The sequence below is a fragment of the Rattus norvegicus genome, chromosome 12 (genome assembly GCF_036323735.1).
Source record: "Rattus norvegicus strain BN/NHsdMcwi chromosome 12, GRCr8, whole genome shotgun sequence".
Classification (NCBI taxonomy): Eukaryota; Metazoa; Chordata; class Mammalia; order Rodentia; family Muridae; genus Rattus; species Rattus norvegicus.
Window position 1 is genome coordinate 2,686,082 of NC_086030.1, and position 22,398 is coordinate 2,708,479.

The following is a 22,398-nucleotide window of genomic DNA, read 5'->3' on the forward strand; positions in this document are numbered from 1 at the left end:
TCCCATCTGGGTGCTTGTGAGGATTCGGTGATTCTCCTGGATTGGAGAAAAGACCTGCCCTACTGGCCATCTGTATTTCCGGAGTGGTTTTTGTCTGTGTGTCTTAGGTCTTTGTTTTGTGTTACCACTAAATTGAACACACAACTTGTGAGTTGAGATTCTGGATGGGAAAGAGGAGTGATGTGGAATCCGCTCCCCTTCATCTGTTTTTGGTGAGCTCACAGAAGCTCCTATCTGAATCAGTTCGGTTTTGTGGTAATCTTGCAGTGGCCACTTGTCTTTTGTTTTTGTGCACACTTCTGGGTTTTTTTGTCTGTTAAACTTTTGATTGTCTTTCTGTGTGACTGAATGCTTTTGTCCTTTTTGGCGGACCTCTATTTTCTGGACTCTCTTCTTGTTTTCTCACCATCCCACTTGAGATGCTTGTTAATAGCTGTTACAGGTGAAAGAACCTCAGAGAGAATCTTTCCTCAGGAGGGAGATCTTCGAGCCAAATGACCAGTCCGAGTACACAGGCTGCAATCAGCAAGAGGATTTTTATTGATCAAGATACACAGATATCTGTGGGCGTCTCAGTCAATTCAGAAGACTGACACACCTAGCAGAACCAAGGATGGGCTTTTTATAGGGTTCTGGGAAGCAGAAGCAAGCATACAGAAGCAGATGCATGGTTACAGGGGTCAGCCCGGGGGGAAGTTCTCTATAGTGTGTTCTTGGAACATAATGGCTGACTCGGCCTCCCACCAGGGTGTGGGACCTCTCCCGGGGCTTTCTACATTTCTTTCTCATTGTCAGGCGCTCAACCACAATCATCCTGTCGCTAGGCTCTCCACACATATCCTGCATGGCAGCCGCTGTGTACTCGGTGTTCTGACCTTTCCCTGAACCAGTCTTCCTAAATATAGCCTTGTAAAATGGCATTACTACTGCTAGGCTGGGGTCTTTCTGTTACTGCTATTAGGCTGGGGTCCTTCATTCCCCTCTTCTTCTACTAAGTAATTCTAATCTTAGAATTCTGATATCAAGATGTATTAACATATGTAATGTTATATCATTTGTAATAGAAATTAAGCATATCTCTATATTTTTCTCGATGGAACCCAGGGCAAACATGAAATTCTTGTTTTTAAAGCACACTCTTTAAGTGAGCATTATAACAGTCTCTCAGTCACTTATCTGATGTGTAAGTCTAGGGAGCCTTTTGAAGATCTGAGTGTCCCTCTAGCTCTCACCTCTCAGCCCCAACAGCTAGTATGCAGCTGGTGAGGGCTGAGAATTGACGGCTGTCAGGGTGGTCAGCAGCACCAGGTACGATCCTTTTTATCGAGTGTCTGGGCTCCGTGTCATTGTATGTAGCTACAGTCTCCGACCTGGAACTGATGAGATGTCTCAGGGGTCCCCGGGCATAGGCTGCTGTCAGCTGTGAGCAGATTTCTTTCTGTATCACCTGTAGGTCTTTTAGCCTGGCATATAAAATCATTATTACTATGGCATGCTGGTTCAGTAACATAATCTAACACAGTCAGGGGAGCTGAGGCCCCATATAAGATCTCAAAGGGGGTAACGCTGAATCTGGAAGGGGTATTTTTTTTTGCTCTGAGGAGAGCAAGTGGGAAGGAGTGTCACTCAGTCTGGGCCAGTCTCCATGGTCAATTTAATTTGGTCAGGGTCTCTTTTAGAGTTTTATTTATTTATTTTACCTGTCTTGAACTTTGAGGTCTGTAAATATAATGTAATTTTTAATCGACCTCTAAATACTTGGCCACACCCTGGCTTACCTTGGCAACAAAAGTAGGGCCGTTGTCTGCTTGATGATTGTAGAGGCCGTCTCTCATTTGGTGAGGAAAGCTTCTATCTATTCCTGAAAAAGTATCTACAAGCACTATTTTTCTGGTTTTATGTCAGTGAAATTTACTTTGACTTTTTATTAAACTCTCTAGGTCTCTTTGCCCTGTTTGCTTGTTAAGCATTTACTACTGACATACCATACATATATATATATATATATTTTTTTCTCTCTGGCTAAAATCTTAAAGTCTATTATATATATCTTAGCTATTTGGACAAACTTTTTATCTCTTAAATGAGTCCATTTCTGTATTTGGCAAAATGAGTCTTTTCTTTGTTCTCTGGGGAGTATAGCTTTCCCTCAAGTGTGCCATTGTCCTTTTTCTTTTAAGCAATTTGGGCCTTTTCTAAGTGAGGCCATCCCTTAGTCCGATCCTAGTTCTCAGTGGCTGTATCTTGTAGGCCTGTAACCAGGATAGGCTCCTGCATAGCCATTTTTCGAGCCACTTTATCTGCCACTGAATCTCTTCTTTCCTGATATTCTCAGCAATGAATAGTACTCACAGTTGTTGGCTTCACCAGGGCATCCAAGAGATGGCAAAGGCATCTGTCACACTGATGTGTGCTGGGGGGATAGAAGTTCAGCCATCCCAGATGACATCGTGTTGTCTACCATGGCAGCACCCACTTATCTGTGACCTTCATTCATGAGGAGAACTGTTCCCGTCTGTGGACAAGGTCCTCGGCTTTCAGCAGGGGTCAATCAGCCAGTCGCAGACCACCCATGGGCTTCTGCCAGGGCTTGACACTCGTGTTGTGGTGGCTCCAGGTCAGGATTGGGCAGCAAGGTGACCAGATTGTCCCCAACAGGTGGAGAATCTAGTCCATGGCAGCTGACCAGTGGTCCCATCTTTTGGGACGTTCTATTCAAAGGCAAAACATCAGCCACTCTATCACAGTTTAAGTCCTGGATTGGGTGATAATTGTCAGAGTCCGGCTGGCAGGAATGATATGTTCCAGGCAGAACGGCACTAAGCCACAAACACATCTCTCAGCATCAGGTACTGGTGCACTGAGACAGGTCTTAAGCTCCACATATACAGTCTGTAGATATGTATACACATGGGCTCACCCAGCCATTTTAGCCCACGCAAGCCATTTTGGAGAGCAAATTTTTCATGAGCAAGGGATAGGGGCAGTCAGGGATGACCATGAGCTAGTGGGTGGGTTAACCGGCCCACACCAAGGTCCACTGTTCTTCGGGCAGTCCATAAGTATTGTTCGTTGTCAGTAGCCCCTTGTACTCAAGTTCTTTGGTTATTGGCCCACTGGGGGGGGGCATAGGAGCACGGCGCATTGGGTCCCTGTATCCACACTTCCCTTCTATCTCTGTATATAGCCAGCACTCTAGGACCAAGAAGCTCTCCAGTGGTCCCTCTTGTTCTTTCTTGACCTTTCTCTGACCCACTATCCCTTTTTTTTCGTATTAGGCACACTGATCTTTAGCCAGGTACCATCTTCTTAGGTTCTCTAACTACTGTGGCCGGAATATGTTCTTCTCTTGTCTCTTTTTTTTTCTCTAGCTTCCTGTTCTTTTTACTTTCTTTCCTCTTTCTCTTCCTCAGTCTCTCTGTCTGTATCTTCTTCTACAGCTATTAGTTGCTGTCCAATTTTGTGCACTGACCCTGAACCATATATCAACCTTATTTTCTCTGCAACTTACAACAACTCTCTCAGTGACTTAGCTGAATCTTTCAAGTTTCTGTAACTTTTTCTTTATATCTTTTTTTTTTACTTTAGCCAAATTGGTGGGGCACTTTATAGTCCCTCAGAGACCCACCCTTGGAGCCTGGCAGCAGACCTGGAGCACTCCCTACCTTTAGGCGTAATGAATCCAACAGGCAGAAGTGAGGGCCTTCTATCCATGTCTGGAACATTCTTTCTGGCCTCCAGTAGGTGAGAAAACAAGAGAATCTTGAGAATAGAGATCTACTGAAGAGGGCAAACAGCATTTAGTCACACAGCTAAAACAGGAGGCTCTCTTGGGACAAAAAGGCCATTGTACAAACAAGCACAAGCTTTGCTCACCTTTTGAGAGGCAGCAGATCTTGTCTGAGTCCTGGGGCTTGACCTCGGGAAGTAGGTACTGGACTGGGGTATGCTTAGGGATGGCGCCATTTGGCAGGGGCTCCCCATCATCTTGGCAGACATAGCAGTAGAGAGAGTGGAGGATGTCCCTACTAGGATAGAGAGATGGTTAGAACCTGGGTGCTAGATGCCAGGTGGCTGACAAAAGAATCGTAACCAGTTCACCTGGGGCGTATTTTGACCACAGGGGCAGGAACTGGCTGCTGTGGAATAGGATCAAAGGCACTCTCCATGTTAATGATGACCAACGAAAAAAGTAATCTAATGCTGGAGAATGACTCCTCCCTTGGAATAAGGCCAGCAGATAAGGCAGGCTTCTTTAAAGAACTTCTCTTAATGAGTGCTCTCCTTCTGTGAGGAAATGTCAGTAATTCCTTTCTTGTTCTTGTTTAAAACACTATGTTTTAAAAATTAACCTTGGCTATCAACCAACACAGCGCCACTAGAGCGGAGTTCACAAAATTAAGTTTCTTATTAAGCATTAAGGGGACCAAGTAAAACTCTTCGGCGAACAAAGCAAACAGTTTCATAATTTTAAACACAGTCATCAGTCCAAGATTTCAAACATAGTCATTTGTCCAAAGTCCAAAAACGAAACAAAAGCCAAAAAGATACTAGACAGTACCAAAAAAAAAAAAAAAGAAAAAAAAAAAAAACCAAACCAGATAAACAAGACCAAGACAAAGCATCCTATAACCAATTTCCACAGATGTTCAAAGAAAATTAGGACACAAAGAAGACAATTCTAACAGTCAAACAAGCAACAGACAGACTCGCCGCACGGCTTCGGTGTCAAACTGAAACCAAAAGTTCAGTGGATCCGGCTCTCTCCTTTCTCCTCTAACCCAAAACCACGTATCCTTCTGATACGGGCTGAGCCCCGAAAACCGGGCTCCAAACACCCTTGGAACGTCTTCCAGGGCTGTGGGGGAGAAGTCCGAGCTCGTCAGCTCCTTCTCTGGCCCGCCCAAATACAAACGGTCTAGACCCAAGCCAAGAAACTAAGCATTTACAGAACAAGTCACAAAGCAAGACAAGACAGGACAAGACAAACGCTGGCCAGCTTACCTCCCGGTGGGTGGTCGGTGGTCTCTGGGTAGAGGATCTCCCATCCCGGACGAGCCCCCAAATGAAAGACCCTCAGAGAGAATCTTCCCTCAGGAGGGAGATCTTCGAGCCCAAGTCTGAGTCCACAGGCTGCAATCAGCAAGAGGATTTTTATTGACCAAGATACACAGATATCTGTGGGCGTCTCAGTCAATTCAGAAGACTGACGCGCCTAGCAGAACCAAGGATGGGCTTTTTATAGGGTTCTGGGAAGCAGAAGCAAGCATACAGAAGCAGATGCATGGTTACAGGGGTCAGCCCGGGGGGAAGTTCTCTATAGTGTGTTCTTGGAACATAATGGCTGACTCGGCCTCCCACCAGGGTGTGGGACCTCTCCCGGGGCTTTCTACATTTCTTTCTCATTGTCAGGCGCTCAACCACAATCATCCTGTCGCTAGGCTCTCCACACATATCCTGCATGGCAGCCGCTGTGTACTCGGTGTTCTGACCTTTCCCTGAACCAGTCTTCCTAAATATAGCCTTGTAAAATGGCATTACTACTGCTAGGCTGGGGTCTTTCTGTTACTGCTATTAGGCTGGGGTCCTTCATTCCCCTCTTCTTCTACTAAGTAATTCTAATCTTAGAATTCTGATATCAAGATGTATTAACATATGTAATGTTATATCATTTGTAATAGAAATTAAGCCTATCTCTATATTTTTCTCGATGGAACCCAGGGCAAACATGAAATTCTTGTTTTTGAAGCACACTCTTTAAGTGAGCATTATAACAGTCTCTCAGTCACTTATCTGATGTGTAAGTCTAGGGAGCCTTTTGAAGATCTGAGTGTCCCTCTAGCTCTCACCTCTCAGCCCCAACAGCTAGTATGCAGCTGGTGAGGGCTGAGAATTGACGGCTGTCAGGGTGGTCAGCAGCACCAGGTACGATCCTTTTTATCGAGTGTCTGGGCTCCGTGTCATTATATGTAGCTACAGTCTCCGACCTGGAACTGATGAGATGTCTCAGGGGTCCCCGGGCATAGGCTGCTGTCAGCTGTGAGCAGATTTCTTTCTGTATCACCTGTAGGTCTTTTAGCCTGGCATATAAAATCATTATTACTATGGCATGCTGGTTCAGTAACATCATCTAACACAGTCAGGGGAGCTGAGGCCCCATATAAGATCTCAAAGGGGGTAACGCTGAATCTGGAAGGGGTATTTTTTTTTGCTCTGAGGAGAGCAAGTGGGAAGGAGTGTCACTCAGTCTGGGCCAGTCTCCATGGTCAATTTAATTTGGTCAGGGTCTCTTTTAGAGTTTTATTTATTTATTTTACCTGTCTTGAACTTTGAGGTCTGTAAATATAATGTAATTTTTAATCGACCTCTAAATACTTGGCCACACCCTGGCTTACCTTGGCAACAAAAGTAGGGCCGTTGTCTGCTTGATGATTGTAGAGGCCGTCTCTCATTTGGTGAGGAAAGCTTCTATCTATTCCTGAAAAAGTATCTACAAGCACTATTTTTCTGGTTTTATGTCAGTGAAATTTACTTTGACTTTTTATTAAACTCTCTAGGTCTCTTTGCCCTGTTTGCTTGTTAAGCATTTACTACTGACATACCATACATATATATATATTTTTTTTTCTCTCTGGCTAAAATCTTAAAGTCTATTATATATATCTTAGCTATTTGGACAATCTTTTTATCTCTTAAATGAGTCCATTTCTGTATTTGGCAAAATGAGTCTTTTCTTTGTTCTCTGGGGAGTATAGCTTTCCCTCAAGTGTGCCATTGTCCTTTTTCTTTTAAGCAATTTGGGCCTTTTCTAAGTGAGGCCATCCCTTAGTCCGATCCTAGTTCTCAGTGGCTGTATCTTGTAGGCCTGTAACCAGGATAGGCTCCTGCATAGCCATTTTTCGAGCCACTTTATCTGCCACTGAATCTCTTCTTTCCTGATATTCTCAGCAATGAATAGTACTCACAGTTGTTGGCTTCACCAGGGCATCCAAGAGATGGCAAAGGCATCTGTCACACTGATGTGTGCTGGGGGGATAGAAGTTCAGCCATCCCAGATGACATCGTGTTGTCTACCATGGCAGCACCCACTTATCTGTGACCTTCATTCATGAGGAGAACTGTTCCCGTCTGTGGACAAGGTCCTCGGCTTTCAGCAGGGGTCAATCAGCCAGTCGCAGACCACCCATGGGCTTCTGCCAGGGCTTGACACTCGTGTTGTGGTGGCTCCAGGTCAGGATTGGGCAGCAAGGTGACCAGATTGTCCCCAACTGGTGGAAAATCTAGTCCATGGCAGCTGACCAGTGGTCCCATCTTTTGGGACGTTCTATTCAAAGGCAAAACATCAGCCACTCTATCACAGTTTAAGTCCTGGATTGGGTGATAATTGTCAGAGTCCGGCTGGCAGGAATGATGTGTTCCAGGCAGAACGGCACTAAGCCACAAACACATCTCTCAGCATCAGGTACTGGTGCACTGAGACAGGTCTTAAGCTCCACATATACAGTCTGTAGATATGTATACACATGGGCTCACCCAGCCATTTTAGCCCACGCAAGCCATTTTGGAGAGCAAATTTTTCATGAGCAAGGGATAGGGGCAGTCAGGGATGACCATGAGCTAGTGGGTGGGTTAACCGGCCCACACCAAGGTCCACTGTTCTTCGGGCAGTCCATAAGTATTGTTCGTTGTCAGTAGCCCCTTGTACTCAAGGTCTTCGGTTATTGGCCCACTGGGGGGGGGGCATAGGAGCACGGCGCATTGGGTCCCTGTATCCACACTTCCCTTCTATCTCTGTATATAGCCAGCACTCTAGGACCAAGAAGCTCTCCAGTGGTCCCTCTTGTTCTTTCTTGACCTTTCTCTGACCCACTATCCCTTTTTTTTCGTATTAGGCACACTGATCTTTAGCCAGGTACCATCTTCTTAGGTTCTCTAACTACTGTGGCCGGAATATGTTCTTCTCTTGTCTCTTTTTTTTTCTCTAGCTTCCTGTTCTTTTTACTTTCTTTCCTCTTTCTCTTCCTCAGTCTCTCTGTCTGTATCTTCTTCTACAGCTATTAGTTGCTGTCCAATTTTGTGCACTGACCCTGAACCATATATCAACCTTATTTTCTCTGCAACTTACAACAACTCTCTCAATGACTTAGCTGAATCCTTCAAGTTTCTGTAATTTTTTCTTTATATCTTTTTTTTTTTACTTTAGCCAAATTGGTGGGGCACTTTATAGCCCCTCAGAGACCCACCCTTGGAGCCTGGCAGCAGACCTGGAGCACTCCCTACCTTTAGGCGTAATGAATCCAACAGGCAGAAGTGAGGGCCTTCTATCCATGTCTGGAACATTCTTTCTGGCCTCCAGTAGGTGAGAAAACAAGAGAATCTTGAGAATAGAGATCTACTGAAGAGGGCAAACAGCATTTAGTCACACAGCTAAAACAGGAGGCTCTCTTGGGACAAAAGGGCCATTGTACAAACAAGCACAAGCTTTGCTCACCTTTTGAGAGGCAGCAGATCTTGTCTGAATCCTGGGGCTTGACCTCGGGAAGTAGGTACTGGACTGGGGTATGCTTAGGGATGGTGCCATTTGGCAGGGTCTCCCCATCATCTTGGCAGACATAGCAGAAGAGAGAGTGGAGGATGTCCCTACTAGGATAGAGAGATGGTTAGAACCTGGGTGCTAGATGCCAGGTGGCTGACAAAAGAATCGTAACCAGTTCACCTGGGGCGTATTTTGACCACAGGGGCAGGAACTGGCTGCTGTGGAATAGGATCAAAGGCACTCTCCATGTTAATGATGACCAACGAGAAAAGTAATCTAATGCCGGAGACTGACTCCTCCCTTGGAATAAGGCCAGCAGATAAGGCAGGCTTCTTTAAAGAACTTCTCTTAATGAGTGCTCTCCTTCTGTGAGGAAATGTCAGTAATTCCTTTCTTGTTCTTGTTTAAAACACTATGTTTTAAAAATTAACCTTGGCTATCAACCAACACAGCGCCACTAGAGCGGGGTTCACAAAATTAAGTTTCTTATTAAGCATTAAGGGGACCAAGTAAAACTCTTCGGCGAACAAAGCAAACAGTTTCATAATTTTAAACACAGTCATCAGTCCAAGATTTCAAACATAGTCATTTGTCCAAAGTCCAAAAACGAAACAAAAGCCAAAAAGATACTAGACAGTACCAAAAAAAAAAAAAGAAAAAAAAAAAAAACCAAACCAGATAAACAAGACCAAGACAAAGCATCCTATAACCAATTTCCACAGATGTTCAAAGAAAATTAGGACACAAAGAAGACAATTCTAACAGTCAAACAAGCAACAGACAGACTCGCCGCACGGCTTCGGTGTCAAACTGAAACCAAAAGTTCAGTGGATCCGGCTCTCTCCTTTCTCCTCTAACCCAAAACCACGTATCCTTCTGATACGGGCTGAGCCCCGAAAACCGGGCTCCAAACACCCTTGGAACGTCTTCCAGGGCTGTGGGGGAGAAGTCCGAGCTCGTCAGCTCCTTCTCTGGCCCGCCCAAATACAAACGGTCTAGACCCAAGCCAAGAAACTAAGCATTTACAGAACAAGTCACAAAGCAAGACAAGACAGGACAAGACAAACGCTGGCCAGCTTACCTCCCGGTGGGTGGTCGGTGGTCTCTGGGTAGAGGATCTCCCATCCCGGACGAGCCCCCAAATGAAAGACCCTCAGAGAGAATCTTCCCTCAGGAGGGAGATCTTCGAGCCCAAGTCTGAGTCCACAGGCTGCAATCAGCAAGAGGATTTTTATTGACCAAGATACACAGATATCTGTGGGCGTCTCAGTCAATTCAGAAGACTGACGCGCCTAGCAGAACCAAGGATGGGCTTTTTATAGGGTTCTGGGAAGCAGAAGCAAGCATACAGAAGCAGATGCATGGTTACAGGGGTCAGCCCGGGGGCAAGTTCTCTATAGTGTGTTCTTGGAACATAATGGCTGACTCGGCCTCCCACCAGGGTGTGGGACCTCTCCCGGGGCTTTCTACATTTCTTTCTCATTGTCAGGCGCTCAACCACAATCATCCTGTCGCTAGGCTCTCCACACATATCCTGCATGGCAGCCGCTGTGTACTCGGTGTTCTGACCTTTCCCTGAACCAGTCTTCCTAAATATAGCCTTGTAAAATGGCATTACTACTGCTAGGCTGGGGTCTTTCTGTTACTGCTATTAGGCTGGGGTCCTTCATTCCCCTCTTCTTCTACTAAGTAATTCTAATCTTAGAATTCTGATATCAAGATGTATTAACATATGTAATGTTATATCATTTGTAATAGAAATTAAGCCTATCTCTATATTTTTCTCGATGGAACCCAGGGCAAACATGAAATTCTTGTTTTTAAAGCACACTCTTTAAGTGAGCATTATAACAGTCTCTCAGTCACTTATCTGATGTGTAAGTCTAGGGAGCCTTTTGAAGATCTGAGTGTCCCTCTAGCTCTCACCTCTCAGCCCCAACAGCTAGTATGCAGCTGGTGAGGGCTGAGAATTGACGGCTGTCAGGGTGGTCAGCAGCACCAGGTACGATCCTTTTTATTGAGTGTCTGGGCTCCGTGTCATTATATGTAGCTACAGTCTCCGACCTGGAACTGATGAGATATCTCAGGGGTCCCCGGGCATAGGCTGCTGTCAGCTGTGAGCAGATTTCTTTCTGTATCACCTGTAGGTCTTTTAGCCTGGCATATAAAATCATTATTACTATGGCATGCTGGTTCAGTAACATCATCTAACACAGTCAGGGGAGCTGAGGCCCCATATAAGATCTCAAAGGGGGTAACGCTGAATCTGGAAGGGGTATTTTTTTTTTGCTCTGAGGAGAGCAAGTGGGAAGGAGTGTCACTCAGTCTGGGCCAGTCTCCATGGTCAATTTAATTTGGTCAGGGTCTCTTTTAGAGTTTTATTTATTTATTTTACCTGTCTTGAACTTTGAGGTCTGTAAATATAATGTAATTTTTAATCGACCTCTAAATACTTGGCCACACCCTGGCTTACCTTGGCAACAAAAGTAGGGCCGTTGTCTGCTTGATGATTGTAGAGGCCGTCTCTCATTTGGTGAGGAAAGCTTCTATCTATTCCTGAAAAAGTATCTACAAGCACTATTTTTCTGGTTTTATGTCAGTGAAATTTACTTTGACTTTTTATTAAACTCTCTAGGTCTCTTTGCCCTGTTTGCTTGTTAAGCATTTACTACTGACATACCATACATATATATATATATTTTTTTTTCTCTCTGGCTAAAATCTTAAAGTCTATTATATATATCTTAGCTATTTGGACAAACTTTTTATCTCTTAAATGAGTCCATTTCTGTATTTGGCAAAATGAGTCTTTTCTTTGTTCTCTGGGGAGTATAGCTTTCCCTCAAGTGTGCCATTGTCCTTTTTCTTTTAAGCAATTTGGGCCTTTTCTAAGTGAGGCCATCCCTTAGTCCGATCCTAGTTCTCAGTGGCTGTATCTTGTAGGCCTGTAACCAGGATAGGCTCCTGCATAGCCATTTTTCGAGCCACTTTATCTGCCACTGAATCTCTTCTTTCCTGATATTCTCAGCAATGAATAGTACTCACAGTTGTTGGCTTCACCAGGGCATCCAAGAGATGGCAAAGGCATCTGTCACACTGATGTGTGCTGGGGGGATAGAAGTTCAGCCTTCCCAGATGACATCGTGTTGTCTACCATGGCAGCACCCACTTATCTGTGACCACCTTCATTAATGAGGAGAACTGTTCCCGTCTGTGGACAAGGTCCTCGGCTTTCAGCAGGGGTCAATCAGCCAGTCGCAGACCACCCATGGGCTTCTGCCAGGGCTTGACACTCGTGTTGTGGTGGCTCCAGGTCAGGATTGGGCAGCAAGGTGACCAGATTGTCCCCAACCGGTGGAGAATCTAGTCCATAGCAGCTGACCAGTGGTCCCATCTTTTGGGACGTTCTATTCAAAGGCAAAACATCAGCCACTCTATCACAGTTTAAGTCCTGGATTGGGTGATAATTGTCAGAGTCCGGCTGGCAGGAATGATGTGTTCCAGGCAGAACGGCACTAAGCCACAAACACATCTCTCATTATCAGGTACTGGTGCACTGAGACAGGTCTTAAGCTCCACATATACAGTCTGTAGATATGTATACACATGGGCTCACCCAGCCATTTTAGCCCACGCAAGCCATTTTGGAGAGCAAATTTTTCATGAGCAAGGGATAGGGGCAGTCAGGGATGACCATGAGCTAGTGGGTGGGTTAACCGGCCCACACCAAGGTCCACTGTTCTTCGGGCAGTCCATAAGTATTGTTCGTTGTCAGTAGCCCCTTGTACTCAAGTTCTTTGGTTATTGGCCCACTGGGGGGGGGGCATAGGAGCACGGCGCATTGGGTCCCTGTATCCACACTTCCCTTCTATCTCTGTATATAGCCAGCACTCTAGGACCAAGAAGCTCTCCAGTGGTCCCTCTTGTTCTTTCTTGACCTTTCTCTGACCCACTGTCCCTTTTTTTTCGTATTAGGCACACTGATCTTTAACCAGGTACTATCTTCTTAGGTTCTCTAACTACTGTGGCCGGAATATGTTCTTCTCTTGTCTCTTTTTTTTTCTCTAGCTTCCTGTTCTTTTTACTTTCTTTCCTCTTTCTCTTCCTCAGTCTCTCTGTCTGTATCTTCTTCTACAGCTATAAGTTGCTGTCCAATTTTGTGCACTGACCCTGAACCATATATCAACCTTATTTTCTCTGCAACTTACAACAACTCTCTCAGTGACTTAGCTGAATCCTTCAAGTTTCTGTAACTTTTTCTTTATATCTTTTTTTTTTACTTTAGCCAAATTGGTGGGGCACTTTATAGCCCCTCAGAGACCCACCCTTGGAGCCTGGCAGCAGACCTGGAGCACTCCCTACCTTTAGGCGTAATGAATCCAACAGGCAGAAGTGAGGGCCTTCTATCCATGTCTGGAACGTTCTTTCTGGACTCCAGTAGGTGAGAAAACAAGAGAATCTTGAGAATAGAGATCTACTGAAGAGGGCAAACAGCATTTAGTCACACAGCTAAAATAGGAGGCTCTCTTGGGACAAAAAGGCCATTGTACAAACAAGCACAAGCTTTGCTCACCTTTTGAGAGGCAGCAGATCTTGTCTGAGTCCTGGGGCTTGACCTCGGGAAGTAGGTACTGGACTGGGGTATGCTTAGGGATGGCGCCATTTGGCAGGGGCTCCCCATCATCTTGGCAGACATAGCAGAAGAGAGAGTGGAGGATGTCCCTACTAGGATAGAGAGATGGTTAGAACCTGGGTGCTAGATGCCAGGTGGCTGACAAAAGAATCGTAACCAGTTCACCTGGGGCGTATTTTGACCACAGGGGCAGGAACTGGCTGCTGTGGAATAGGATCAAAGGCACTCTCCATGTTAATGATGACCAACGAGAAAAGTAATCTAATGCCGGAGACTGACTCCTCCCTTGGAATAAGGCCAGCAGATAAGGCAGGCTTCTTTAAAGAACTTCTCTTAATGAGTGCTCTCCTTCTGTGAGGAAATGTCAGTAATTCCTTTCTTGTTCTTGTTTAAAACACTATGTTTTAAAAATTAACCTTGGCTATCAACCAACACAGCGCCACTAGAGCGGGGTTCACAAAATTAAGTTTCTTATTAAGCATTAAGGGGACCAAGTAAAACTCTTCGGCGAACAAAGCAAACAGTTTCATAATTTTAAACACAGTCATCAGTCCAAGATTTCAAACATAGTCATTTGTCCAAAGTCCAAAAACGAAACAAAAGCCAAAAAGATACTAGACAATACCAAAAAAAAAAAGAAAAAAAATACCAAACCAGATAAACAAGACCAAGACAAAGCATCCTATAACCAATTTCCACAGATGTTCAAAGAAAATTAGGACACAAAGAAGACAATTCTAACAGTCAAACAAGCAACAGACAGACTCGCCGCACGGCTTCGGTGTCAAACTGAAACCAAAAGTTCAGTGGATCCGGCTCTCTCCTTTCTCCTCTAACCCAAAACCACGTATCCTTCTGATACGGGCTGAGCCCCGAAAACCGGGCTCCAAACACCCTTGGAACGTCTTCCAGGGCTGTGGGGGAGAAGTCCGAGCTCGTCAGCTCCTTCTCTGGCCCGCCCAAATACAAACGGTCTAGACCCAAGCCAAGAAACTAAGCATTTACAGAACAAGTCACAAAGCAAGACAAGACAGGACAAGACAAACGCTGGCCAGCTTACCTCCCGGTGGGTGGTCGGTGGTCTCTGGGTAGAGGATCTCCCATCCCGGACGAGCCCCCAAATGAAAGACCCTCAGAGAGAATCTTCCCTCAGGAGGGAGATCTTCGAGCCCAAGTCTGAGTCCACAGGCTGCAATCAGCAAGAGGATTTTTATTGACCAAGATACACAGATATCTGTGGGCGTCTCAGTCAATTCAGAAGACTGACGCGCCTAGCAGAACCAAGGATGGGCTTTTTATAGGGTTCTGGGAAGCAGAAGCAAGCATACAGAAGCAGATGCATGGTTACAGGGGTCAGCCCGGGGGCAAGTTCTCTATAGTGTGTTCTTGGAACATAATGGCTGACTCGGCCTCCCACCAGGGTGTGGGACCTCTCCCGGGGCTTTCTACATTTCTTTCTCATTGTCAGGCGCTCAACCACAATCATCCTGTCGCTAGGCTCTCCACACATATCCTGCATGGCAGCCGCTGTGTACTCGGTGTTCTGACCTTTCCCTGAACCAGTCTTCCTAAATATAGCCTTGTAAAATGGCATTACTACTGCTAGGCTGGGGTCTTTCTGTTACTGCTATTAGGCTGGGGTCCTTCATTCCCCTCTTCTTCTACTAAGTAATTCTAATCTTAGAATTCTGATATCAAGATGTATTAACATATGTAATGTTATATCATTTGTAATAGAAATTAAGCCTATCTCTATATTTTTCTCGATGGAACCCAGGGCAAACATGAAATTCTTGTTTTTAAAGCACACTCTTTAAGTGAGCATTATAACAGTCTCTCAGTCACTTATCTGATGTGTAAGTCTAGGGAGCCTTTTGAAGATCTGAGTGTCCCTCTAGCTCTCACCTCTCAGCCCCAACAGCTAGTATGCAGCTGGTGAGGGCTGAGAATTGACGGCTGTCAGGGTGGTCAGCAGCACCAGGTACGATCCTTTTTATCGAGTGTCTGGGCTCCGTGTCATTGTATGTAGCTACAGTCTCCGACCTGGAACTGATGAGATGTCTCAGGGGTCCCCGGGCATAGGCTGCTGTCAGCTGTGAGCAGATTTCTTTCTGTATCACCTGTAGGTCTTTTAGCCTGGCATATAAAATCATTATTACTATGGCATGCTGGTTCAGTAACATCATCTAACACAGTCAGGGGAGCTGAGGCCCCATATAAGATCTCAAAGGGGGTAACGCTGAATCTGGAAGGGGTATTTTTTTTTTGCTCTGAGGAGAGCAAGTGGGAAGGAGTGTCACTCAGTCTGGGCCAGTCTCCATGGTCAATTTAATTTGGTCAGGGTCTCTTTTAGAGTTTTATTTATTTATTTTACCTGTCTTGAACTTTGAGGTCTGTAAATATAATGTAATTTTTAATCGACCTCTAAATACTTGGCCACACCCTGGCTTACCTTGGCAACAAAAGTAGGGCCGTTGTCTGCTTGATGATTGTAGAGGCCGTCTCTCATTTGGTGAGGAAAGCTTCTATCTATTCCTGAAAAAGTATCTACAAGCACTATTTTTCTGGTTTTATGTCAGTGAAATTTACTTTGACTTTTTATTAAACTCTCTAGGTCTCTTTGCCCTGTTTGCTTGTTAAGCATTTACTACTGACATACCATACATATATATATATTTTTTTTTTCTCTCTGGCTAAAATCTTAAAGTCTATTATATATATCTTAGCTATTTGGACAAACTTTTTATCTCTTAAATGAGTCCATTTCTGTATTTGGCAAAATGAGTCTTTTCTTTGTTCTCTGGGGAGTATAGCTTTCCCTCAAGTGTGCCATTGTCCTTTTTCTTTTAAGCAATTTGGGCCTTTTCTAAGTGAGGCCATCCCTTAGTCCGATCCTAGTTCTCAGTGGCTGTATCTTGTAGGCCTGTAACCAGGATAGGCTCCTGCATAGCCATTTTTCGAGCCACTTTATCTGCCACTGAATCTCTTCTTTCCTGATATTCTCAGCAATGAATAGTACTCACAGTTGTTGGCTTCACCAGGGCATCCAAGAGATGGCAAAGGCATCTGTCACACTGATGTGTGCTGGGGGGATAGAAGTTCAGCCATCCCAGATGACATCGTGTTGTCCACCATGGCAGCACCCACTTATCTGTGACCTTCATTCATGAGGAGAACTGTTCCCGTCTGTGGACAAGGTCCTCGGCTTTCAGCAGGGGTCAATCAGCCAGTCGCAGACCACCCATGGGCTTCTGCCAGGGCTTGACACTCGTGTTGTGGTGGCTCCAGGTCAGGATTGGGCAGCAAGGTGACCAGATTGTCCCCAACCGGTGGAAAATCTAGTCCATGGCAGCTGACCAGTGGTCCCATCTTTTGGGACGTTCTATTCAAAGGCAAAACATCAGCCACTCTATCACAGTTTAAGTCCTGGATTGGGTGATAATTGTCAGAGTCCGGCTGGCAGGAATGATGTGTTCCAGGCAGAACGGCACTAAGCCACAAACACATCTCTCATTATCAGGTACTGGTGCACTGAGACAGGTCTTAAGCTCCACATATACAGTCTGTAGATATGTATACACATGGGCTCACCCAGCCATTTTAGCCCACGCAAGCCATTTTGGAGAGCAAATTTTTCATGAGCAAGGGATAGGGGCAGTCAGGGATGACCATGAGCTAGTGGGTGGGTTAACCGGCCCACACCAAGGTCCACTGTTCTTCGGGCAGTCCATAAGTATTGTTCGTTGTCAGTAGCCCCTTGTACTCAAGGTCTTCGGTTATTGGCCCACTGGGGGGGGGGCATAGGAGCACGGCGCATTGGGTCCCTGTATCCACACTTCCCTTCTATCTCTGTATATAGCCAGCACTCTAGGACCAAGAAGCTCTCCAGTTGTCCCTCTTGTTCTTTCTTGACCTTTCTCTGACCCACTGTCCCTTTTTTTTCGTATTAGGCACACTGATCTTTAGCCAGGTACCATCTTCTTAGGTTCTCTAACTACTGTGGCCGGAATATGTTCTTCTCTTGTCTCTTTTTTTTTCTCTAGCTTCCTGTTCTTTTTACTTTCTTTCCTCTTTCTCTTCCTCAGTCTCTCTGTCTGTATCTTCTTCTACAGCTATTAGTTGCTGTCCAATTTTGTGCACTGACCCTGAACCATATATCAACCTTATTTTCTCTGCAACTTACAACAACTCTCTCAATGACTTAGCTGAATCCTTCAAGTTTCTGTAATTTTTTTCTTTATATCTTTTTTTTTTACTTTAGCCAAATTGGTGGGGCACTTTATAGCCCCTCAGAGACCCACCCTTGGAGCCTGGCAGCAGACCTGGAGCACTCCCTACCTTTAGGCGTAATGAATCCAACAGGCAGAAGTGAGGGCCTTCTATCCATGTCTGGAACATTCTTTCTGGCCTCCAGTAGGTGAGAAAACAATAGAATCTTGAGAATAGAGATCTACTGAAGAGGGCAAACAGCATTTAGTCACACAGCTAAAACAGGAGGCTCTCTTGGGACAAAAGGGCCATTGTACAAACAAGCACAAGCTTTGCTCACCTTTTGAGAGGCAGCAGATCTTGTCTGAATCCTGGGGCTTGACCTCGGGAAGTAGGTACTGGACTGGGGTATGCTTAGGGATGGTGCCATTTGGCAGGGTCTCCCCATCATCTTGGCAGACATAGCAGAAGAGAGAGTGGAGGATGTCCCTACTAGGATAGAGAGATGGTTAGAACCTGGGTGCTAGATGCCAGGTGGCTGACAAAAGAATCGTAACCAGTTCACCTGGGGCGTATTTTGACCACAGGGGCAGGAACTGGCTGCTGTGGAATAGGATCAAAGGCACTCTCCATGTTAATGATGACCAACGAGAAAAGTAATCTAATGCCGGAGACTGACTCCTCCCTTGGAATAAGGCCAGCAGATAAGGCAGGCTTCTTTAAAGAACTTCTCTTAATGAGTGCTCTCCTTCTGTGAGGAAATGTCAGTAATTCCTTTCTTGTTCTTGTTTAAAACACTATGTTTTAAAAATTAACCTTGGCTATCAACCAACACAGCGCCACTAGAGCGGGGTTCACAAAATTAAGTTTCTTATTAAGCATTAAGGGGACCAAGTAAAACTCTTCGGCGAACAAAGCAAACAGTTTCATAATTTTAAACACAGTCATCTGTCCAAGATTTCAAACATAGTCATTTGTCCAAAGTCCAAAAACGAAACAAAAGCCAAAAAGATACTAGACAATACCAAAAAAAAAAAGAAAAAAAAAAAAACCAAACCAGATAAACAAGACCAAGACAAAGCATCCTATAACCAATTTCCACAGATGTTCAAAGAAAATTAGGACACAAAGAAGACAATTCTAACAGTCAAACAAGCAACAGACAGACTCGCCGCACGGCTTCGGTGTCAAACTGAAACCAAAAGTTCAGTGGATCCGGCTCTCTCCTTTCTCCTCTAACCCAAAACCACGTATCCTTCTGATACGGGCTGAGCCCCGAAAACCGGGCTCCAAACACCCTTGGAACGTCTTCCAGGGCTGTGGGGGAGAAGTCCGAGCTCGTCAGCTCCTTCTCTGGCCCGCCCAAATACAAACGGTCTAGACCCAAGCCAAGAAACTAAGCATTTACAGAACAAGTCACAAAGCAAGACAAGACAGGACAAGACAAACGCTGGCCAGCTTACCTCCCGGTGGGTGGTTGGTGGTCTCTGGGTAGAGGATCTCCCATCCCGGACGAGCCCCCAAATGAAAGACCCTCAGAGAGAATCTTCCCTCAGGAGGGAGATCTTCGAGCCCAAGTCTGAGTCCACAGGCTGCAATCAGCAAGAGGATTTTTATTGATCAAGATACACAGATATCTGTGGGCATCTCAGTCAATTCAGAAGACTGACGCGCCTAGCAGAACCAAGGATGGGCTTTTTTATAAGGTTCTGGGAAGCAGAAGCAAGCATACAGAAGCAGATGCATGGTTACAGGGATCAGCCCAGGGGCAAGTTCTCTATAGTGTGTTCTTGGAACATAATGGCTGACTCGGCCTCCCACCAGGGTGTGGGACCTCTCCCGGGGCTTTCTACATTTCTTTCTAATTGTCAGGCGCTCAACCACAATCATCCTGTCGCTAGGCTCTCCACACATATCCTGCATGGCAGCTGATGTGTACTCGGTGTTCTGACCTTTCCCTGAACCAGTCTTCCTAAATATAGCCTTGTAAAATGGCATTACTACTGCTAGGCTGGGGTCTTTCCGTTACTGCTATTAGGCTGGGGTCTTTCACAGGAAATACAGAATCCTACTAGAGGCCAGAAAAAAAATGTTCCAGACACAGATGTAAGACCCTAACTTCTGCCTGTTGGATTCAATATGCCTGAAGGTAGGGAGTGCTCCGGGTCTGCCCCCAGGCTCCAAGGGTGGGTCTCCGAGGGGCTAAAAAATGCCCCACCAATCTGTCTATGATAAGGAAAATATATAAAGAGAAAGTTACAGAAATTTAAAGGGTTAAGAATTTAGAGAGCTAAAGAGAGATAAAAGACAAGAGAGGAACTTATACTGGCCACAGTAGTTAGGGAACCTAAGAAGACAGTACTTGACAACAGAAGAGAATTCCTGGCTAAAGATCAGTGTGCCTAATACAAAAAAAAAAGGATACTGGGTCAGAGACTGCCCCAGAAAGAATAAGAGGGGCCACTGGAGAGCCTCTTGGTCCTAGAGTGCTGGCTATGCGCAGAGATAGAGGAGAAGCCCGCCCAGTTGTTTTATGGATACAGAGACCCAACGCTCTGTGCTCCTATGCCCCAGTGGGCCAGTATCCAAATACCTTGGGTACATGGGGCTACTGACAACAAACAATACTTATGTACTACCCGAAGAACTGTGGACCTTGGTGTGGGCCGGGTAACCCACTAGCTCATGGTCATCCCTGACTGCCCCTATCCCTTGCTCATGAAAAATTTGCTCTCCAAGATGGCTTGTGTGGGCTAAAATGGCTGGGTGAGGCCATGTGTATGCATATCTGCAGACTGTGTATGTGGAGCTTAAGACTGTCTCAGTGCACCAGTACCTGATGCTGGGAGATGTGTGGCTTAGTGCTGTTCTGCCTAGAACCCATCACTCCTGCCAGCCGGGCACTAACAACTGTCACCCAATCCAGGGTGATAGAGTGGCTGATGTTTTGCCTCTGAATAAAAAGTCCCAAAAGATGGGACCACTGGTCAGCTGCCATGGAATAGATTCTCCACCGGTTCGGGGCAATCTGGTCACCTTGCTGCCCAATCATGACCCGGAGCCACCATAGCATGAGTATCAAGTACTGGCAGAAGCCAATGGGGGGGAAAAAGACCTCTGCGACTGGCTGATTGATCCCTGCTGAAAGCCGAGGCTACCTTGTCTACCGATGGAAACAGTTCTCTTCATAAAGGTCAGAGATAAGTACATGCTACAATGAAGGACAACACAAATGTCATCTGGGATGGACAAACCTCTACCCCCAACCACATCTGTGCCACAGATGCCTTACAGTGTCTTGGATGCCCTGATGAAGCCAACAACTGTGAGTATTATTCGTTGCCCAGGACATCAGGAAAGAAGAGATTCAGTGACATGGGACAGTAACAAAACAGATAAAGTGGCTCGGGGAATGGCTATGCAGGAGCCTATCCTGGTTACAGGCCTACAAGAGACAGCCACTGTGAAGTGGAATTAGACTAAGGGATGGCCTCACTTAGAATGTACAACAGAAGAAAAGGCCCAAATTGCTTATCTCCTAGTGTTTGTAGATACCTTTTCAGGAATAGATAAAAGCTTTCCTAACCAAACAAGAGATGGCCTCGATAGTCATCCAGAAGATACTGGAAGAAATCTTCCCCTGATTTGGAATGCCCAAGGTAATCTGGTCAGACAATGTCCCTACATTCGTTGCCAAGCTAAGCCAGGGTGTGGCCAAGTATTTAGAGTTCAATTAAAAATTACATTATATCTACAGACCTCAAAGTTCAAGACAGATAGAATAAATAGATAAAGCTCTAAAACAGACCCTGACCAAATTAACCGTGGAGACTGGTGCAGACTGGGTGATACTCCTTCCCTCTTGCTCTCTTCAGAGCAAGAAATCTCCCTTCTAGATTCAGCTTCACCCCCTTTGAGATCTTATATGGGGCCTCAGCTCCTCTGACTGTATTAGATGATGTTACTGAGCCAACATGTCATAGTAATAATGATTTGTATACCAGGCTAAAAGACCTACAGCTGATACAGAAAGAAATCTGCTCACAGCTGGCAGCAGCCTATGCCCCGGGGACCCCCCGAGACATCTCATCAGTTCCAGGTCAGAGATGCAGCTACATACAATGACACGGAGCCCAGACACTCGGGCCTCACTGGAAAGGACCGTACCTGGTACTGCTGACCACCCTGACAGCTGTCAAGTCTCAGCCTTCACTAGCCACATGCTAGCCATTGGGGCTGAGAGCTGGGACCTAGAGAGACACTCAGATCTTCAAAAAGCTCCCTAGACTTACACATCAGAGATGGTTCGAGAGCTGGTTTAGGAGATCTCCTTAGATGACTACTCTGATATCTTCCCTTATGGGACCCTTCTTAATTTTGCTTCTGTTTTCGATTATAGGTCCCTGTGTCTTAAATAAGCTAGTTACCTTTATTAAAAAAAGAGGAGTACTGTTCAGATTTTGATGTTTCGTCAACAATATCATGTTTTACAAGGTTAAAAAATATTATAAAGATAAAAAATTTATTTCTAAGATTAGAACTAGCCAGTAGAAGAAGTAGAGAATAAAAGGTAAATGTTTTAAAGTTGCCCCCCTAGACACAAAGTTTAGAGCAGAAAAAAAAAAAAAAAAAAAACAGGTTAGGCCCCAGAATTGTATGTTCCAAGAAGCCTCTCCTAGGGCTATAGAATGGATAATTACATTGGCCAGCTCAACAGCTTTCTCCCAGAAACTAGCTGACCATAAATCTTAGAGAACAATCTTGAGAAGCAGGAAACAACTTCTCCTAGGAACTAGTGGACCATGAAGTTAAACAATCAGAGAAGTAGGAGACAGCTTCTCCTAGGAAACAATCTTGGGGGACAGAGAGTTCTTCCTTGTGATTTTTCACTGTTATTCTACACACTTTCCAATGACGCCATCCCTGCTCCTCGAGTTGTGGTTTCTCCCTTTAAATACCTCTTCTCCCAGCCTCTCGGGGTCGAACTCCACTGCCCCTGCGTGGGATACGAGTCTCGACC

The 22,398-nt window shown here is 45.3% G+C and overlaps 1 long non-coding RNA gene across 14 annotated transcripts; it reads right to left on the reverse strand.

The window, feature by feature from the left end:
- Positions 1 to 525: 525 nt before the first annotated feature.
- On the reverse strand, positions 526 to 18,963 carry LOC134481240 (uncharacterized). Of its 14 annotated transcripts, none has more exons than XR_010056653.1 (7): positions 17,719 to 18,962; positions 13,110 to 17,577; positions 8,492 to 12,963; positions 5,005 to 8,350; positions 3,877 to 4,028; positions 1,779 to 3,735; positions 526 to 1,463 (listed from the first exon to the last, which is right to left on the reverse strand). It is a non-coding gene; the product is annotated as an uncharacterized LOC134481240 (long non-coding RNA). The 14 variants fall into 14 exon arrangements; XR_010056651.1 differs by lacking the exon at positions 526 to 1,463 and having other exon boundaries at positions 3,315 to 3,735; positions 17,719 to 17,870; positions 17,944 to 18,963; XR_010056655.1 differs by lacking the exon at positions 526 to 1,463 and having other exon boundaries at positions 3,315 to 3,735; positions 13,110 to 15,305; positions 15,622 to 17,577; positions 17,719 to 18,963.
- Positions 18,964 to 22,398: the final 3,435 nt, after the last annotated feature.